The sequence below is a fragment of the Vidua chalybeata genome, chromosome 5 (genome assembly GCF_026979565.1).
Source record: "Vidua chalybeata isolate OUT-0048 chromosome 5, bVidCha1 merged haplotype, whole genome shotgun sequence".
Classification (NCBI taxonomy): Eukaryota; Metazoa; Chordata; class Aves; order Passeriformes; family Viduidae; genus Vidua; species Vidua chalybeata.
The window spans coordinates 60,979,277-60,999,858 of record NC_071534.1 but is presented as its reverse complement, the minus strand read 5'-3'; the positions used below and the strand labels follow the sequence as shown (position 1 = coordinate 60,999,858).

The 20,582-nt window shown below is 37.8% G+C and overlaps 1 protein-coding gene across 1 annotated transcript in view; it reads left to right on the top strand.

The window, feature by feature from the left end:
* MAGI2 (membrane associated guanylate kinase, WW and PDZ domain containing 2) overlaps positions 1 to 20,582 on the top strand; it is a 700,150-nt gene that overhangs the window by 438,585 nt on the left and 240,983 nt on the right. The gene's annotated exons all lie outside the window — the stretch shown is intronic.

The window sequence follows — 20,582 nt, the reverse complement described above, 5'->3', positions numbered from 1 at the left end:
ATTCTCCTGTTCCAAAGCTGTAGAGGTAACTAGCATAATCTCATCTATCATTTTTGCTCCAGCAGTTTGTCATGCAGTTTCTGTCAATAACAGAATGGAATCCATACCTTTATACATATACATATTTCTTTGCTTCCTAAGGTTTTGATACAGGTCGTCCTGTTATGTGAACTGGTGTATATCTACCTCTCTTGAAGGCTTCTCAGTCATATTACTTCTCATATTAGTAAGCAAAATATTTCAAGAAAGTATTTGTCTGTCTGTGTTAGCTTGTCACTTTAAAGCTTAATTCATTTTGTTCTCACAGCTTCTTCTGTGCAACAGCCCCAGAGACATCTTTCTTATGCTTCAGTAGGTATAAAATTGTATATAAAAATTGTTTTTCTGATAGGTAGACACCATAACTTTCAGAGTGGTTGTATACTACACTGCCTTACAAACCAAAACTCAAATGTGAGAAGAGATGTTTTAGTGAGTGGGGAGCTGGTTGCTAAAAGGCAGGTGACCAGTTCTGCGTTAGAAGAGCTCAGTAAATTATGGTCGGTTGTAAACATGAAGGTTTTTTTTTATGAAGGGATGATTAGTCTGGGACACATTTATACAGGTCATGATATTTTTTCTCATCATTGGTGGTAGTTAAAGAGCATAGGAAACCACATTAAATGGGTGTGAGCTCCTGCTATGGTGTTAGGGCAGAGATAAGGTGTCTGTAGGCTTGTAGAACCTGAGAGGTTACATCATCTTTGTGTATGAAGCTGCTTGAAGCTCTCCTGGCTGTCTCTGTCCAGTTGTGGTACATGCAGTGCAACCAGGAAGCTGGAGAGGAATTCTTAAGAAATATTGAAGTCAGACTTGAATCTGTTTGGTTTAGCACCATAAAAGCAAAGAGGTGACTTTGTCACATTTTTCAAGTATTTCTGCAGTGTTTGTAGAAACAGATACCAGGTAATTGTTCTTCAGTCTTGCAGCCAAAGTATAATACAATCCCCTGTCTGTAACTTGAACCTGTTCAGATTAGACATGAAGCACATGTTTTTAGCAATGGAGGCAAATGAGACACCCAGGGTTACCATGTATTAAATTTTTAAAATGAAAGTTATTTTTTCCAGTCAACAATTCAAATACCAATTAATTCAGGGATGGATGTGTTCCCAAGGGTACCATGATATGTTACAGTCTGAGAACCTGTCTTGCCAATTAATAGGGTTCCTGTAGGGAAGAAGAGAGGTGGCTTGGTTTAGATCACACTAGCTCGTGCAGAATGCTGCTACAAGAGTCTGTTGCTACATTTCCAACAGAGACAAAAGCCAACACGCTGGAGAGGTCAGAGCTGGAGACACCCTGAGGTAGGAATCCTTTTCCTGCCTGTGCTCAGGCCACAGGTTGAGCCTTTCCTGGTGCAGCGCTGTTTCATAGCATCACAGGTGAATCTATTTGTGGCATCCTCTGCATTCACAGCAGATGGGACCATCCAATAGTTTTGGCATTCGCAGAGCTCCACTGCTGCCAGTGGGACACTATGGGGGAGGCAGATCTGCGCACAGAGATGCCCTGGCTGTGCATAGGGGATTGTGTGGCTAGTGGCATTGCCAAAAGGCACTTTGTGAGGTGCAGGCGTGGCCCCTGCAGCCCAGCCAGCTTTTGGGAGCACTGCTGCGTGCCAGGAGCTGTGCAGGTGCCTTTACAGCCAGGTCTGATGCAGCTGCTCTGCTTGGGCATCGCACTGCACATGGGCCTTGTGCACGTGAGGCTCTGGCTGCTTAGCAACTGCATCATAGGGCTGTCCCAGAACACACCGTCTGTTTAGTCAGTATATGTAAAATATCCATTTTAAATCTGCACAGTACATCCTAAAGAACACTGGAGCACTCTCTGTTTTTATAATGCCAGGGGTATTTGGCATTGTCAGAGCAGCACCTCCCCAACACTGTAGGGATGCCAGAGGTGTCTGTCAGACTGTGACTGCTCAATGCATTGACTCCTTCGTGCAATAAAGCTCCCTCTGATTTTCTTCCTGTCCTTCCTGTCCTGTTTTGCTCTGTAGAGAGCATCATCAGCCAGGAAATTGTTTCATTTTCAGTCAGTTTAATTAAATCTCAGTGGTTTGGAAACTAAAAATTTACAGTGTGTATAAGAAACAAGTTTAAGTTTCAAAGCATGCACAGGCAACACAGTTCTTAAAAATATGTTTCTTAATCTCAGATGTCTTCTTTTATAACACATTTACTAAGAAGATGTAATCCAAATTAGACTGACAAAATACCAGAATGCAAGTATATGAAATCATAGGGATAGCTTTTCTAAACAATTCACATTTCTGTTTTTCTATTCCTTCAAAAAAAATATTTTTAGTTCAACACTTTTTACTTGACCTAAAATGTAATCAGCTGAATGACAAACACCTTCTAGATTTTCTCAGAGTAAATACTTCGGCATGTTAGCTTTTCAGTTTGATCTAATGAAATGGTATGTCAGGAGTAGTAAGAGAAGGGAAATTAACATGTGGCTATGTCTGCTTCTCAGTCAGTGACTGATATCTACATTGGTAGTAGATAGGTTAAATTTAGCTCAAAAACTTCCATGAAGAGCATTCTTATACAAGGAAAAAATCAAACAATGACAAAAAATAAATGCAAGGAAAAATAATTTTAAAGTAATTAATAATCTTCATTTTTCCTGAAAAAGAGAGTCAAGTGATTAATCAGCACGATAATTTAAAAAGCATGTCACTTAGGTAAAAAAAGCATCCATATTCATGGCCATCCATACATTGCTTTTTTCAAATAAAGTCTGTGAATGGATTTCGTCTAAGGGTTTCTAACAACCAGGTAATTATGTTTTAAAACTGTCTCCCATAAACAGTCCTGCTGTTTTGTGAGCAGACAGACTGACCTATGAGCAGTCAAGCCCAAAACCACTTTCCAAGTTGCAGAGATAATGGCAGACTGAAGCAGTTCTGATCATTTTGCTTTCACAGGTACCCAATACAACTTTACATATACTTACTACCATTCAAGTTTCTTGATTTCCAGTTAGTCATTTCTCCACTGCGCTCAGTATAGAACAGTCTTTGTTTTACATGCATCTGAAGGACACTGAGTTCTGCATCTGGAAATCTTTTTTGATTACTAACCTGAAATATCCATATTTAATCCAGGCTTGCATAAACTAAAGGAGATTTAGAGATAGAACACGAGAGAGTTGGATATTAAGTAAATGCTAGGGCCAAAAAAAAGGTTTTTTAATGGACTAAAAGATCCTTATATCCTTTACTCTCCAGTGTTTGAGTTGGATTCATTATGTCAGTATGACAGCTGGATTTCACTCCTTTACTGGGCCATTGACAGACATCCCACCCAGCACCAGCTGGTGGAGAACTGGCCAATGTGGCTATTCGCTGTTGCTTTCTCCCATCCCTCTCTTTCCTGTAGTTCCCATTTATCTGCCAGAAGAGCAGGTTGTACTCAACAGCCCTCTGGTTTGCTTCAGACAAAATCAGCTAGGAGCACTAGAGTGAACTATCAGTAAGGATGATGGTCCATAACAGAGCAATGATGAGGGGGATCAGGTACAACTGTCACAAGTCTTGGATTTATTCCAGCTTCCAACACTGCTGCAGTGTAAAAGCTATTTTGAGAACTTCACACAAAAATAGGTCTTTCTCAGCAAGGTTGGTGAATATAATGACAATGACATCATTAGTTCTTCTGGACAGAAAATGTGCACAGAAATTCACCATTTCCAAATGTTATTTGTTCCAATTTTGTTACTTTGTACTAGAGAGGCACTGTTATGTTAACGCAGCATTTGAACTAATGGCACACAGCAGCAAGTTTTAAGATCATTCTAAATTGCATTTTTAATGTGGAACATCCAGCTTAAAAATCAGAACTGACAGTAGCTCTGTAAGTTTTTCCTTGCAGCCTGCTCAGTGATCATCTAATCTTGCCTTCTGTCTGAGAATCTAATTCTTGTGCATTCTCCATGCCTGGGTCACCTTTGATCTTCTGACACTGTGAACCATTAATAGCAAGGCTTACACTGTTGACCTCCTTTCTAGTGGTGACTACATATTCCTTTGATTTAATATAAATTTTGGTTATAATATATGTATTGCCCTAACAGGGAAAATGTCTGCATCACCTTGTCATTGCAGTGATGTAGCTTCAACCTGGCAAATTTGCAGTTCTTTAAACTTTGCTCTTTAGATGTACTGAGTCAAGTTCAGCAGTATCAGCTGGCCACAATACCATGAAAACTCTTTAGAACTGAGGAGATTTTGATAAAATTTTTAATTTTGCAATTTTAGCCTGCTATAATGGTGTTTAGTATGAACAAGTTGGACCAAGTGTTAACTATGTACAAGGAGTATACTGCTTTTAGACATATGGAAGAATTATTATTATTAATCTTTAATCTGCTTGGCTTTCATTTATAGGATTAAAGACACAGATTTTAGCAATGCTGTCCTGGGTCTACATCAGAGTAAGACAGTTCTTTGCTGTGTTTAATCTTAGGAAGGGATTGCTGGTATAGCCCAAATAAATTGTTCTTTGAGGGCATCTGCATATTCCCACTGGTAACTCCTAGTGATCTAGTTAGGGTCAAGCTAAGATATGACTCTCATATCAATGTATGAGAAACCTTGCCTGAGCATGATGTTACTACTGTGTGCATGTAAATGTATATTCTTGTGCACATCTCTGGCTGCACAAACTGCCATCTTTACAGATACTAAGAAGCAATACAGGTTGCTCCATAGAGTGTCATTATCTATCTGCCAGTTATTACTTTCTGTAGAGGAATGTACCTCATGATTCTGCACACATAATTTGCCCACAAGCTTGTAGACTGGCACTAGAGTCCAGAAGGAACTTGTACCCAGCAAAACTGGCTGAAGACTGATGCCCATGTCTACTCCCAGTTACGTTCGTTCCTTTTTATTCTTTGTATTTTGGGGACAGGAATGTGAAATGTGGATCTCAGAACCTGCAGAAACATAGTACTTCATAGGCTCTGAGAACATGAAGTTCAGCCTTTACACTCTGTTGCTTTGGCATGTGAAGTAACCATGTGACTGCAGCCCCTTCTTGACTCAAGACCATCCTTGGCCACTAACTGCTGTAAGAGCATATGCCCAGTGCAAGCAAATGCCCGGCCAGATTTAAGAAATATTGCCAGGAATTAACTCCTAAGAATCCAACCTATTCTGCAGTAATGTATCCCAACGTGTAAGGAAGGAAAGGTGGCAGCAACCTTGTGAAAGTCCATAAGGCTTTGCCAGTCAGGCTAGAGTGATGAGGAGAAAAGTTTCCTGCCCTGCGAGTGCAGTCATGTGTTCCTTGCTCTGTGTTCTCAGCCTACACTTTTTTGCTGGTTGTCTGTCCCTGCTGTGATGTGTGCAGGTTGGGATCAGAAGCCTTTGCTGTGGGGCTCAGGTCAGCACCAGGTAGAGCACTGGGCAGTACCCTTGCTAAGAGCAGCCTGTTCTCTGAGTGTGCCTCGACAGGGTCAGAGTGTGATTGAAGAGTGAGAGATGCACAAAAACAAAGAAGGCTTGAAATTAAATAGTCTTTGAAGTTTTTCTTAACTAGTCTCACTCTGGCACAGACCCCTGCCTTAGGGAGGTGATCCAGTGGAATAGCAATGACCTAAAGCTACTGATCTACCTACTGAAATGTGCAATTTATCTCAAAAATTATGATATGAGAATATATGGACTGCAAATAAATGTTTGTAAAATATCTACATTAACATTATAAGAATGAGGACTTTAAATTTTTTTCTGACTAAAACTGGAGCTTTTTTCTGAAGTACTGAATGCTACACAGAAACAAAAAAGTGGAAAAATCCTGGTGGGTGAGACCTTCATCTCTCCCTTCATTTATTACTAGTACCAATGGAGTAGCTGTCCTAATTAAAAAGAACTCGCCCTTCCAAACAGAGGGGCTGAATTCTGATCCAAATGGCCTTGTAGAAAAGAAATTGGTGAATGAAGTCATTACTCTAATTAACATTTATGCTCCTGATGTTAACAATGTATTGTAAAAGGAACCAGTAGCATAGATATTACTCTTTAAACCATCTAATGGTCTGGCATGGGTACTGATTTTAATTGCTCTTTGGTTATCGGTTTAGACAGATCTACCAGGGGTAATTGCATTGTAAATAAGATATCTCAAGAAATTCACTAATGAGCTAATGAACGATAGTTATTTGTGAGATGAAGCTGATAATGCTTATTTAGACAAATGGTGTACTTATGTGTTCTATGTTCCACACGTGACCATTGAACAGTAACTAGGTTACGATGTCTTAGCTGTTACTCAATCTACTCCAGAGTTTTATCTTCCATTTTGCAGGAAGTCCCTGGAAGGCTCTTTCTGTGTTTTGTAACTCACAGAACTGTAGTTTGGAGCCCTGCATTTCTATTTGACTTTGTTTATATATTTCTTGTCTCCCTTAGCATAAATCATAATGACAGCCTAATTGGTTTACATTTCTGAAGCAGTTTGAAATGTGAAGTGTTTCATAAGTGTTCAAGGTTGTTATTGCTTTGTGACTCTTCCCAACCATTTTCTGTCCAGAATGAAAATTAGAGAGAAATTATTTGCCATTTACAAGAAATATTGTCGTAAGTAATCATTCAAAGATCACCAAAAAAAACCCCTTTGTTTCACAAAATTGCACTTTTTAAATGCTTGAACTTTGCATTTCCTTCATAATACAGTAAGTCCATTAGCTTCAGTGGAAATATTTGATTTACAGTCACACAAAAGGAGAATCACATCCTTGATATCTTTGAGAGGGTAGCTTCATGGTGGAATGAAGGTTGTGGAAAACACAGGTCCTCTCTGAATATTTAGCTATAATTAAAATACTGGGACATTTGATAAACTTAGAATTTCAGATCATGATGTGTTTATTTCACAGGAGGGATTTGCATAGGTGTACCAGAATTTTACAGATTGGAAGATTCCTATAATTCACAGATGCATAGTTTACCTAAATAATTTACATATACCAAACTGTTTTTTCTTTTTCCATAGAGCACTAACCCTTTAGCTTTTTCATAGGACCAGACCAGTGCTTAGTATTACCAGAGAATTTTTATTAGGTGCAGTTTTCAAAAAATAAAGTCAAAACAAGACAGATGCATTTCATTTTCTTTGTTGCTTCCGCTGGCTCACAGGGCAGAGTCGAGGTATCCATGACAAAGTAGAGAAGTCTTTTACCCCAGAACGGGATTTTAGGATCAGAAATGAAGCAGGCAGGCAAAACAAGGACAGCCAACAAAAGGTAGCCTGGGGCAACACAGTGTGTCAATGAGAAAGAGAGAGATAAGAAACACTTGGACAGTTGTGCATGTTGGCTTCAATCTGTAATGACTGTGCAGACCACACATCAAAAACATTTGGCTGTCCTTGACAAAAAAATGAAAAGAGCACAGATTTTTCAGCTACCTCTTTTTTTTTTTATCCCCACAGTCAACCTGGTGAATAGCAACTCATTTACTTTACTTCTGTTTTTAATTATTTGTCTAATGGCCTTCAGGCAGTTATTAGATATCATCTTTCAGAGACAAAATGAAAACTCTTCATCTTTTTACAACTGCTCTTTTTGCTGTTGTTCAGATGGATCTACAAACCTCACTGTTTTAAACAACATTTCTATTGTATCTTTCTAGTGTAAATTAAGGGCAACATTTCCACCATCAACTCCAGTAACACTTAATTCAGTCAGCACTGGCAGCTGCTGCATTTCTGCAGTATTGAGCACGCAGAGACCTGCAATGACCTTGGCACCAAAGTGCCAATTGGTACCTAAATTCTATCAGACTCAACAAATGAGTGGAAAGCACCTATTTTAACCCACTTCCCCAGCAGTCCTATCCACACTCAGAGATTGAGTAATATTAGTTGGCCAAATGGCAAAATGTCCAGGCTCTGATGGTGGCTATGACACTTTCTTGGCAACCTCTAGTCACTTTCTTGTTTGCCTCATGTTCAAAGAAAAGAATCAGTGGAAGGTCAGAGTTTATTTAATGTCCCACCTTGCCCTCCCAGTGAGTGGCTTAGCTCCTGAATGAAGGTGACTCTCCATTCCTTCTTTTGGGAGAATGATGCTGTGAAGTTTGTAATTTGTGGGGCCTGAAGAAGAGCATGCCAGAATGTCTCATTATACAGCTTAGGAGCAAGAACTAGGAGAAAAGGCTCATCAAACATGATCAAACTTTTTTTATTACAAACTTCAGACCTCTTTCTTTCCCTGTTTTTTTTTTTTTTTCCTACTAATATGTGATAAACTCACCCCAGGCAATATCAATTACTTCATTCTTCAATATCTCTTAGTTTGTTTCTAATCATAAATTTTCTGAATTATTCAAAAATAATTAGTATTTAAACCTTCTTTTTTCTTCCTGGCTTAAAGTTGTGCTTTAACAGTGGTAGTTTGTGTGGTTTTAGGACAGGTTCCTGGGGCTGTGGATTGCCTCATCATAGGTCCTTATGTAGTAACTGAGCTCTGGAGGAGCCAAAATGTCTTTTTGTAGCACAAGACCTCATTGGCAGTAACATTATGGATTAAAACTCACTTGAGAAAGGTAAAGATCTATATCTCAGTCATCACAGGAGTAACATGGTAGACAGAATAGTGAGGTAAAAAATAACACTTTAGAAAGAGTTATCCCACTGGCTTTAAGGAACACAGAGCCTCCATTAAGTGTTAGTCATGACTTTGTATTTTGGCTTTATAATTCCAAATTACATTAAAAAACACCTGATGATGCACACTAATATGGCAAAATAACAATCTGTTGATGAAAACTGAATTTACGTCGTTTTTTTCTCTGGGTTCTTTTTTTTTTTTTTTTTTTGGAAGTTTTTTGGCTTATTTTTTGTACCTGGAATCTCTGTAAGTCTCTGAAAAGTATTTTTATTTATTCTGACAATTCCTTAAGGAAAGACCAATAGGGAACATCTGATTTATTCATGTTGTGCAAGATGACTATCCAGGACAATCTGCAGATGCCTTTTTAGGCACAAAAGGAAAGGATTCCCTACATACCTTCCAATTGGCAAGATAACTTTCTCTGGTAGCAGCTTGAATAAATTAATACAAAAACTGATTGACTACAGGGAACTCTTTTCTTCCTTAGGTTTGAAGAAACTGTCAGATGAAATTAACAGTCTAGAGTATCTTCACAAAGTTGTCAAGGCAGTTGGAGACAGATTTCCAACTATAACACAGAGAAAATGCCACTCTGAAAATGTATAAGGTGTCTATAAACACAGCTTTTAAAATAAGCTTAAAGTCCTATGAAAAAAAAAAGAAAAAGGAGACACAGCTCAAACCAGGGGTGGGGACATTTATCCAGCTTCCTATGTCAGGCAAAAGACAGATCAAACAATTCTCATGACTGCAAGACTGCAGTATCATTTTTGAATAAACTTCACCTGGCCCTACACATGGCATTTTCAGATAGATCTGTAGCAACTATGGATTGATTTAACATATGGGTAATCTCTCAGAAACTTCTGGTATAGTAACTCTATGTTCTTGAAATTCATCCCCATTTTTTAACCAAAATTGCATCTGAAAAACTTGGCATATCCTTTCCTTCATTCCACCTTCTACAGAAATATAGCCAATTTGTACAACTGAAATACATTTTATTTTTATTAAAGGATGCTTATAACTTGACTTGCTTTTGTTAGAACACCTTTTATGTCTGTAACTTTTTTTTCCCTTAAAAAAGTCTGAGCCAATGCTGCATGCAATGAAGTTCCTAACCACATGATGAGCACTGCATGACCTTTGATTCCTTCAGTTCAATTAATGATTCTGGCTTTGCTTACTATTTAGCGGAAGGACAGAAGGAAGGAAGGAAGCAGAAGGAAGCTGCTACTATACAGTGAGATGTCTGCAATAATGCCAGTATCACTCTAGAAAGAATAGTAATTTGCAACAAAATGGCTCTCTGATTTGCATTAATCAGTAATAAATTTCATCTAACATTATAACTTCCCCTAGACTTACATTTTTACTCTTTTTTAGGCCTTCTGAACCTTCAGAAACATTCATTTCTGTGGCCCAGTCTGAACTAGATAAAATTTTGTCTAGAAATGTTCTTAGACTTTTCTCATCTTTCCAGGTAATTTGTGAAGGTGTAAAACCATGTAGGCACTACTGTCAAAAGGGAGGGACTCTGCTGCAAGCTGTTCTCTAATATAGCAAAGGATTTTTACTTCTACAAGAATCTTAGCCATAATATATAAAATATACAAAAGGAAGAAGAAAATCTTATCATTTGCTTAGCCTAAATCTTTAAATTAAGGAAGAAAGTAATAGCATGATTTAGTGTGTTGGGACCTTGATCATAAAGGGTCTGAATCATGTCCTCTAATATTAGTAAGCTTAAAGGTGTCTGGACCTTCTTGTAAAGTAACAACCAAACCCAAGTACACTTCCAGAGGTCAATTAATCTCATCTAAGATCACTACCAGGGCAGATGAGGGGAGAGAGTTCATTATTTTAGATACTGAATTTCTAAGCAGGAAAAGTGAAATTAGCTAAAAACCCATTCTCTATATCACTTAGGGATCATACACATTTAGAGACAGGTGATGACTCAAGGGTCCCATCCAGACAACAACAGCCAGCTCACAATAAAAAAGATAAGTGTGGTGGGAATAAATATCTTGATATCTGTGCTTAGCTGCAGCAAAGAATACACTGTTTAGGAATTGAACTATGTTTCTTTTCCAGAAAAGCAGAGGTTTCAGATTATACTACTGCTTTTTAGAAGGTGAGGTCAGACCACAGAATTGCTTTAAACTGTGCAGAACACTATAAAACAATTACTAATGTATTTATCAAGCTGTATTTTTGTGTAGTCTTGTTCCAATAGCCTGCATTCACACCTTTGCGATTCCTACTTTTGAAGTCCAAATTCCATTTTGTATTAATTATTCAATCCTTTCCCTTTGTCCATGATTTTCTTTAAGTATGTAAGAGTAGCGTTTTCAAGAGGTCTGTCTAGATTTTTTGCTTCTGGTACACTCTGCTCAGCAGATGAAATTATGAAAGTTAAAGGTCATTTCATATTTACTGGTGGTCGGGAGATGTGTGATGATGTGCAGTGTTTGGAGCACTCTGCTGCATCTGATAAGCAGATCTCTCTCTTCTAGGCCATTATCTAAAACTGATGTGTTCTGCTTCTCAGAAAGAAATACAAACTTGAAGAATATTTGGGAGAAATAAGGTCAGGACCTTAATCTCAGAGGAATCTTAAAGCAAGACAGTTCCCTCTGTGTAGCCACCTCCACCTGGACTTAACACAGGATGGTTTATAGTTACTTTATCTGAAAGGTATTTACACCTTCAACCCATGAGATTCCCACATCTGACAGGAGAACTGTTATTTCCCAACTGTGAGAGATTTATTGCTCAAGAGGATTGTATCTGTTCACATGGTTTGGTCTTGGTAGAAATTAAAGGGATGATGAAAACAGTTTGGGCTGTACCTGATTTTGTAAAGGTGAAATTGTTGTCTACTTTCTTCTTGTACTCTTACACAGAGCTTTAGGGATTAGTCTTGCATATGAGCCAAAATTTGTAGATGGGCAATCAGCTAAAAGATTAATTAGCAAAATCTAAGGAATGCAGAGTATTTATAGGATAAAGCCACCCTAGTACTTAAAAAGGTGGGAGAAAAAAAAGAATAATTAAAAGGAAAAGCAACTATGTAAAATGAAACTATGGAAACAGTGATGAAGAAAACTTAGAAATACACTAAAGTGTGAAGTGATATCTCTGAGGAAAACATATTTTTAAAAATGAGAACTAGCTCATATATGCCTTAATTTGGAGGTCTTCAAAATTTTCAAAATCAGACCATGCCCTATGCATATCTGGTGTACTCTATCACCACCTTATTGTTACAAAAATTCCATTTGCTACTGATATTTATCTTGAAAAATACCATTTAAGAAATAAAAAACAAACTTGTGTATCCTTACTTATAAAGTCTGTCCCAGTCTGTATGGATGGAAAAGAGATGCTCTTATTGGGAGCAGTTGGTGTCCAACAGTAAGAGAACAGCAGTTCTGTCATGTTGGAAGGTTTGACAGCCCATGTTGTCTCCATCGCTGTATTTGTGAATTTAGAAACTTCCTCTGCTATTCCATTCATTGGGGTCCAGAACACTCTTGGGCAAAAATCCACAGCTATAATTAGTGACTTAATTTTAATGTAAATGAATAGACAATCCTGAAGCCAGTTATTAAAATGTCATTATTTGACACAGAAGTTAACATATTTGCCTAATGTCTGTCACCAGAAGCTGCAGAGACCAACCCAAGTGAGAATTCAGCAGCACAAGGCATCAAATGTCCCCCTGGCCCTGGGAAACAGCTGGATAGCCCCTGCCAGAAAATGCTGAAGTGTTTCTTGGGAATGCACAGGCAATAACTCTGACCCGTCTGTTCTAGCAGAATCCTGGGATGTCCAGAAAGTATTTATTTCAAGTAAATTGATTTATAGCTGAATCCCAATGCAGTTAGGAAATAGAAAGGGGAGAAAAAACAGACTTTGTAACAAGTAGCCCTGGGGATGTCAATACCCAGCAAGTATGGAATTAGTTCTGTGTTTCGTGTAACTCATTCAGATGGCACTCCCAAAGTAAGTAAATTTTAATCTTTATTTTTAATTCAGACTTTAATTTAACATCAAGGCTCAGAGAACTAAGAAGTCTGGATTCAAAGGCTTAGTAAAAGAAGAGCAAAGACATTTCTGGGACCTTCAGTCTTCTGACTAAAAGAAACTAAAAGTAGCCACAAAGATCATAGCAAAAGTATAACTTTTCTTGTGAATATTTCAGAGAACACAATAGTAGCTAAAAGCTGCTGTTTAAAAACATAATTGTGAATCTATATTTAGTAACTTTTTTTTTCTCTAAATTCTGGAAGATCTGAACTACAACCTTTCCCATTTCTTTGCCATTTTAATGACACAAGCCCATGAGTAAAAATAAAACCAATGTAATTCTAAAATCTAAACACTTCAGAAGGTTTCATTTTTTAATCCCACTTTCTTTGGAGTCACAGTAAGAGTTCTGCAACTTCAATCTATCAAGCAGCTTTGCAAAACCGTCATGAAAATGTATGAACCCAAGAACAAAATCTACTCACCCAACCTTACAGCAATGATTAAAAAAAAAGCCCTAATTATAGTATAGTCACCCGTCAAAATAAATTACTCAGGGTGAGTGGGTGAACAGAAGTTTGCTAGACTTCCTTAAGGAGGAGGTAATTGTCTTTAATTTTGTTAAAATACATCACTAATTATATTTTAACAAAGTCTACATCTCTTTTCCTCTTTAAGAATTTTATAAGATGGTTGTATGAATGCAGAGAAGTGGAATTTTCAGTTTTAGAATATTCTATACTTGTGTGTTTTTACTGCAAAGCAAAACAGGCATACAAGAAATTATCTAAATTACATATACAGATGATCAGAAATGTTAGAATAGATTTCACAAGAAGATGGCAATTGATTGGACACACTTCTATGGCAAAGTGATGTGTGTGCACAGTGAAGTGTAAGCACAGTGATACCACATCCTTGGTTCATGGAAGACCACAGAACATACACTTAAGAAATCCTTCCTGTCTTTGACATCCATTGCACACAAATGGTGCTCAGGAAAATGTTTGAATCACATCTCTGAAGATGTTCAATAAACTTGTAGTTGTGGCACTTAGGGACATGGTTAGAGGAGAACATGGCAGTGCTGTGTTAACAATTATATTGATGATTTTAGAGGTCTTTTCCAGTCTTAACAATTCCATGGTTTTAAAACTAAATCCTTCAAAGAAGATGTCTGCAACACATATTCCTGGGATATGTTGTCCAGTAAAACTTCACACAATATTTGAAAGACTACCAACCTCACATGGTCTTACCCTGCTGGTTATACTGTTGGTGTGTTGGGCCTGCCCTAAATGATACCAAAACCATGAGCTTGTTTTCTTGCTGTCTTCTGGAGGTTAACAGAAAGGTACACTTAAATTTACATGCCAAGAATGCACAGAGTGTGGACAGCAGCAGACATCAGCTTGATGTCCCATGGTTTGCAGGCTGGGGGTCATTATAGAAGGAGTTTTTTTTTAGGCACTTCCTGGAAGATGATTGCTTTACTTAATTCCAATTAAACACTCCATCAGTTAAACACTTAGAGCCAGGTAGAGTGAATATAGACCATAATAGTTCATTTGCAGACTCCAAAGCAGGTTAAGTTAAAAAATAAATATCATGTTATAAAAAGATAATTGATTTTCATGGAATCATGGAATAGTTTGAGTTGGAAAGGATAGTCCAACTCTCTTAGTCCAACCTCCTTCAATGGGCAGGGACATCTTCAGCTAGATCAGGTTCCTCACGGCCTTGTCCAAGTTGACCTTACATGTTTCCAGGTGTGGGACATCTGTTACCTCTCTGGAAAACTTCCAGTGTTTCTACATCCTTAGAATAAGAAAATTTCTTCCTTATTATCAAGTCTGAATCTACCCTCCTTTACTTTAAAACCATTATCCCTTGTCCCATTGCAACAGGTTTTTCTGAAAAGTCATCCTTTTTAAGCCTCCTTTAGGTACTGACTGGCCACAATAAGGTCTCCCTGGAGTCCTTTCTTTTCCAGGCTGAATAAACCCAACTCTCAGCCTGTCCTCACAGGAATGGTGCATCATTTTGGTGCCTCTCCTCTGGACTTGCTCCAACAGGTCCATGTCTTTTTTGTGCCAAGAATCCCAGAGGTGGAAGCAGCACTGCAGGTCTCGTCTCAGGAGAGCAGAGCAGAGGGGCAGAATCCGCTCCCTTGCCCTGCTCCATGCAGCTTTGGATGCAGCCCAGGATACAGTTGGTTTTCTGGGCTGTGAGTGCTCATTGCCAGGTCCTGTCCAGATGTTCTCCCACCAGCACCTCCAAGTCCTTCTTGGCAGGGCTTCTCTTGATCTGTTCATCCCCCACCTGTGCTGACACTGGAGTTGTCCCACCCCAGGTGCAGCATCTTGCAGTTGGTCTTGTTAAACCTCGTGAGATTCCCATGGCCCCAGTTCTGGAGCTTGTCCAGGTCCCTTTGGATGGCATCCTGTTCTTCAGGTGTACCAACCAAACCACTCAGCTTAGAACCACTCAATCTGCAAACATGCTGAGTATACACAGACCTACTGTTCTTCACTGATGAAAATATTAAATACTATTTTTCCCAATATGGACCCCTGAGGGACACCAGTTGTCACCAGTCTTCATCTGGATACTGATTATAAACAGACATAAATCATGAACAGATGCTTCTTGTTGTATGCAGTTGGCTTCTAGTAAAAAATAAATTTAGCCATCTTCTTTTAATCAAATTATTAAATATTCATATTTGTTCACATTATTATTTTATAGAAAATTAAGCTAATTTCTGCCTACCTAAACTCTATACCATTGTAATCTATTATGTTTCCATGTGTATTTGTTTGTGAACTGTTAAAATATCAAATGTAACTCAAATCTAGGCGACAATTAGACTTCACAGTACTTCCCCTTAGTTTATTATCAGTAGTCAGTGATCACAAAAGCAAATATGTAGATGTTTAACATTCGTCATAACATTTGCAGTTGTTCTCATAACTGAAAAATAAGGTTTGTCTTTCATTTCCTAGAGTTGTGGCTGACTCACACAATTTTGACTGATACTTCAGCAATTCAAAGTTGTATAAACAAAAAAGACAGATCAATCTAAATGAGGGTGCTGAATAAGCAAAGGCAGGTGTGTATTTCTAGCTGGGTATTGTTTCATCTCGCTCTAAAAATAAGTGTGAAAAGGGATGTATCTCTGCTCTGGGCTCAGAATGTGAGTCACACATTCTGGAAGTATTCATCCTAAAAGCTTCTGGCTCTGGCACACCTCTTGTTTTCTGTCTGGTTGTTCATTTTTATTATAATTTTCTAATTCCTCATCACTATTTTAACTTTTCATAACACATTTTTAAACTAGAGTTTTTAATTTCTTATGTGAGATCAGTGGAGCTTCAGGAGGAAAGGGTGCTCTCAGCAGTGGTCCCCTTTCTCCACAACCTGATGGCTCAGGCTGGCCTGGCCCAGGAGCTAAAGGAGTACCTCATCCTCCACAGCCTGGAGTGCAGACCTGGCACAAAGCCCTTCCTCTCCCTTCTCTGTCCAGAAGGATGGCAAGAGAAGATGTCCACTCTATGCTGCATTTTGGATCTTTCCTCATAGAAAGGGAGAGGGGCTGGGAAGCCAGGCAGAGGAAAATGCATGAAGGTCAGTCCCTGCAATGGAGCACAAAGTAGAGCATGACATGGAGACACATTTAAGACTGTGCCCAGTTACTGGGATCACTGGGTGTTGAGCACACCAGTATAGGCACTGTCAGTATATCTGAATCTTGTTATCATTTCAACATGAGGATTTTTCTGCTTCTTTACTACCAAACAAGTGCTCTGTCTTTTTTTCTTCCTCAAAGGCTTACCTTTTCTCAGGAAGCAAGTTAGGATATTGCTTCATCATTGAACACCTTATCAATAAAATAAAAGTCTTACTACATCCTGACATAGGTGAACTAAAGTTAAGAAAAAAATAAGCTGTTTCCTCCTGCTTTTTCCTCATTTTTCTTGTGACTTTCTGACTTCCTGATCTGGTTTCTGTCATCAGAGCAAGCCTACCCATTAATTTGTCTGACTCTACCTTGTAGAATCAAGGTGCTGATCAGGGTTCATGCAGCTCAGGGGTGGCAAGGGACACTTGGTAATTGTCACCGTGCCATGGCTTCCAAGCCGCTTTGGCAGCCAAGTCAAATAGGTTAGGCCAGACCATCTTCAGTGTTCAGCTGCACTCAGAACCAGCTGGAAGCACTGAAGCAATCAGGAGCAGCAGCCAGATGGATTCAGCAGAGGTGCTTTTTCTGCACTGCCTGTCTGCCCAGAGGCTTTGATTCAGGCCCAGCATGAAGAACTTCACTTAGACTTAAAGTGACCTCTTGACTGTGCAGGGGTGGCAGGTAAGTATACAGACATTTTTTTTGAGTACAGCAAGGAGGAACTTGAGTAATAGAGCAGCTGAACTTAGTCAAATGGAGGGAAAATGTCTCTCCTACTGCCCCTTGGTAGATCACAGAATCACCAAGATTGGAGGAGATCTGTAAGATGTTAAGGCATAAAACACAAGAGCAGGGAAGGCATGCAGAGTTACATTCTGCACTCTACCAATCTGATTGTATGGAACTCTTGATTTAGATTTTGTACCTTTACATTTCATAGGCTTTCATGGTCTTTTTTTCTTCTATGATTTTGTATAATTGCTTTTTGACTGCATTTATGATACTGGCAGCATCTGACAGTGAATGCCACTATTCTCTTGCTATGTAAAAAAAAACCCACTTCTTTTGCATGTTTTAAACCTGCTAATTTCATTGGGCATCCTCTTGTTCTCAAGTAGTGGGAAGCTAAGCATCCATTCATCGATTTTCTAGGCACTTTCCCAGGGTTGTCCTGTTTTTATACATATCTGCCATATCCCCCTTGAGTTGTCCCATTTCCAAGCTGAAAACTCAAAATCAATTTAAGCAGTTCCAAGCTTTAATTGCCCTTCTTTAGTTCCCCCATGTAATTTTTAAGAGGCAAGTACCAGAACAGCAGGCAGTATACAAAAGAGAGGGTACTATGTGGTTTTGTATAGTGCTATAAAGGTGTTGTCTGTTTTGTGCTCCATTAATTTAAAAAAAAAATCTCCTAACTGCTGGTTTTCTGACTGCCAATGAGCATGGGATTTATGTTTTCTACTAATATGCTTTTTTCTTTTTATTTTTCTAATTTTTTCCTCTTTAATAATTCCTTTTTAAAAATTAACTACAGTTGAAATTGTTTATTTGATGTTCCTTTTTTTACCTACAGGAAAATGAATTTCAATACCTTATGATTAGTGTTTCAACAATAACCTATTGAACCCTTCCTCTTGCTTGGGAAAGATGAAAAAAAGATCAGAGATTTTCAAAATTTAATGGCAACAAAAATTATGTTTTTTAAACATTTAGTCTCTACATTATGCCTAGATATGACATTTGACAAGAGTCTCCCATCATCTCTAATCTCCCAAGTCTTAAGTAAGAATTTCAAGACACTGAGAATCTCTTCTTGATAAAAGATACAGTTTACACTGATTCTAATTTTTCTGTAATGGAACATTGCTCCTTCATTGAAATGGCTGGATCGCTCACTCTGTATATTTTTTCCATTGGAGTTTAACTAATTTTTTAATGACATGCTGATTGTATCAGTATATGTATAGTTTCTTATTTTTATTTGCATTGTTTATGCATATTTTTGAATTAAAGGTACAGAAAAGTACCTAGCAATAATAATTTAAAACTCACTCGTAAATCAATGATTACTGGATCATAAAGCATATAAAGTTTTATGTTGTAGGACAGAAGTGGAAATTATACATTATTTTCAGTTTGAAATTTAATGAGTTAAATCGTCTTTGTCCCCTGGTCTTATATGTGCAACTTCTTCTTATATTTTTATATATGTGATATTCATAGATTTTTGTGTGTGTGTGAATTTTATCTCTGTCTCACACTAATGCATATAGTCAAAGCGAAAAAGTGTCTAATATTTTAAAATAACATGAGAGTGTCCTTCAGTTAAAACACCTCATCTACTATTCAGGATATTAGCATTACTGCTAATTATTACTGCACTCAATTTTGTATGACAATGACAAAACTAAGAACAAAGGAAAAAAAGCCAAGGTGCTGCACTTTAGTTTCACAGTTTGTGTCACACTAGTACAATATCCCTGGGATATATCTTCCGATATTTATGGAATCAGTGGAAATCAGTGCATATTTGACAAGTTTTGTCAAGCTTTTAAGGCCTCTGAGGCACTGATTGAAACTGGTAAAATGGCTTAGGCCAGGGAGCTTTTTTAATTAAGGAATCCTTTTTTCAAAGTATGTGATATTAAAGACATACAATCTCACCAATAAAGGTAACATGATCTTAGAGCAATACAAAAGTAGACTTCCAACTGTGCAGTCTTGGTTTTCAGATACTCTCAAAACAGCCTGTACTGTCAGAGCATAGAAATTTTGACTGCAAACAGATCTGGTCTTGACATTTTTTGGAGGCACAGCTCTGTGAGTGAATCAATGTAGATTTCCTTTTCCCCCCTTAGACCCTAAATCCTTCTCCCCAACTTTAACTCCAGCCGTCAGAGATCTCCCAGAGTCACCCTTACAGAGCCACATCTCATTGCCCTGCTAGGGCTCTTGGTAAAACCTGCTGCCATCTCACAAAATCCTAAAATAATCTGCAGTGGGTCAAAGTTTCGTTCCGTCATCCCTAAGTTCAGAGTGACCGTGAGTGTCATTTAACGCAGTACATTTTTACTGAGTATTACAATTATAGAAATATATGTTATTAATAATTTGCTAAACTGCTGTGAAAAATTCATTGAGTATTCAGTAGTTGCAAGGCTGTCCAGTTACTTACCTCTATTGAAGTGGTCATGTGGCTGAACATTGTAAGTCCTTAGAAACACAAAGAAATACAAGTGCCAGTAATAATTTTTACTCTGCCTGCAAAATGTATTTCATGATGGTTTACTGTGCATGTATAACATATGTATTTATTTTTGTCGTGCCTATGTGTGTGATTACAATAATATTGTCATAATATTGTCATACTATTTATGTTTCTTTCTAGAAAGCATGTGCTTTTAAAAATATTATTAATTATGTTACTGATCTCTTTTAACCACATTTTTTATGAAAATATTGTCGTATCAGCAAGACACTAATTTTTGAGATCAGATGTGCTAGAAATGCAAACATACAGATATTGATAGGTAAGAATGGGACTGTGGTCCATCTAATGTAATAATCCTCTGACAGAAAGTAGATGACTCAGAGGAAGTCGCCAGAAATTTCAGAAGACACAAATACAGGGTAATCTGTCAGCCACCTTAAGTCTTCTCAGAATTCCTTAGTACTTTGAGATAATGCTAAACCCTAAAGCATAAGGTTTCAACCTTATTTTCAAAGGTTTTTTTGAAAATATATTAGCATTAATTATGACAAATTTTGAAATCATGAATAGCAAAAATTTGACAAATATGGAAAAATAAGATAGTGAAAGTGTTACTGAAAACTGCAAATCTCTGAATCATTGGATGAATACTTGCTTTCTAAGCAGGTGAGATAATTTGAGGGAGTGAAAATTACATAACATAATAAATAATCAATATTATCATCATAATTTTGATCCTTAAGAAACTCTTGTTTTGTGGGATAGGTGTTGCAAAACTAATTTGTCCTAAGTAATGATTTGAAATAAGAGAACAGCTCCGGTATGCTACTAGTTGGTCAGGCATTTGGATGAGAAAAATGTAAACTTAACCTGTTATAGTTTCAGAAATTGTAATAACATACATGTTTGTGAGCATGATTGGATCACTTGTGCTACCACAAAGAAAATTAATTACCATTTTAGGAAAGGTAAACATTCAGTTTT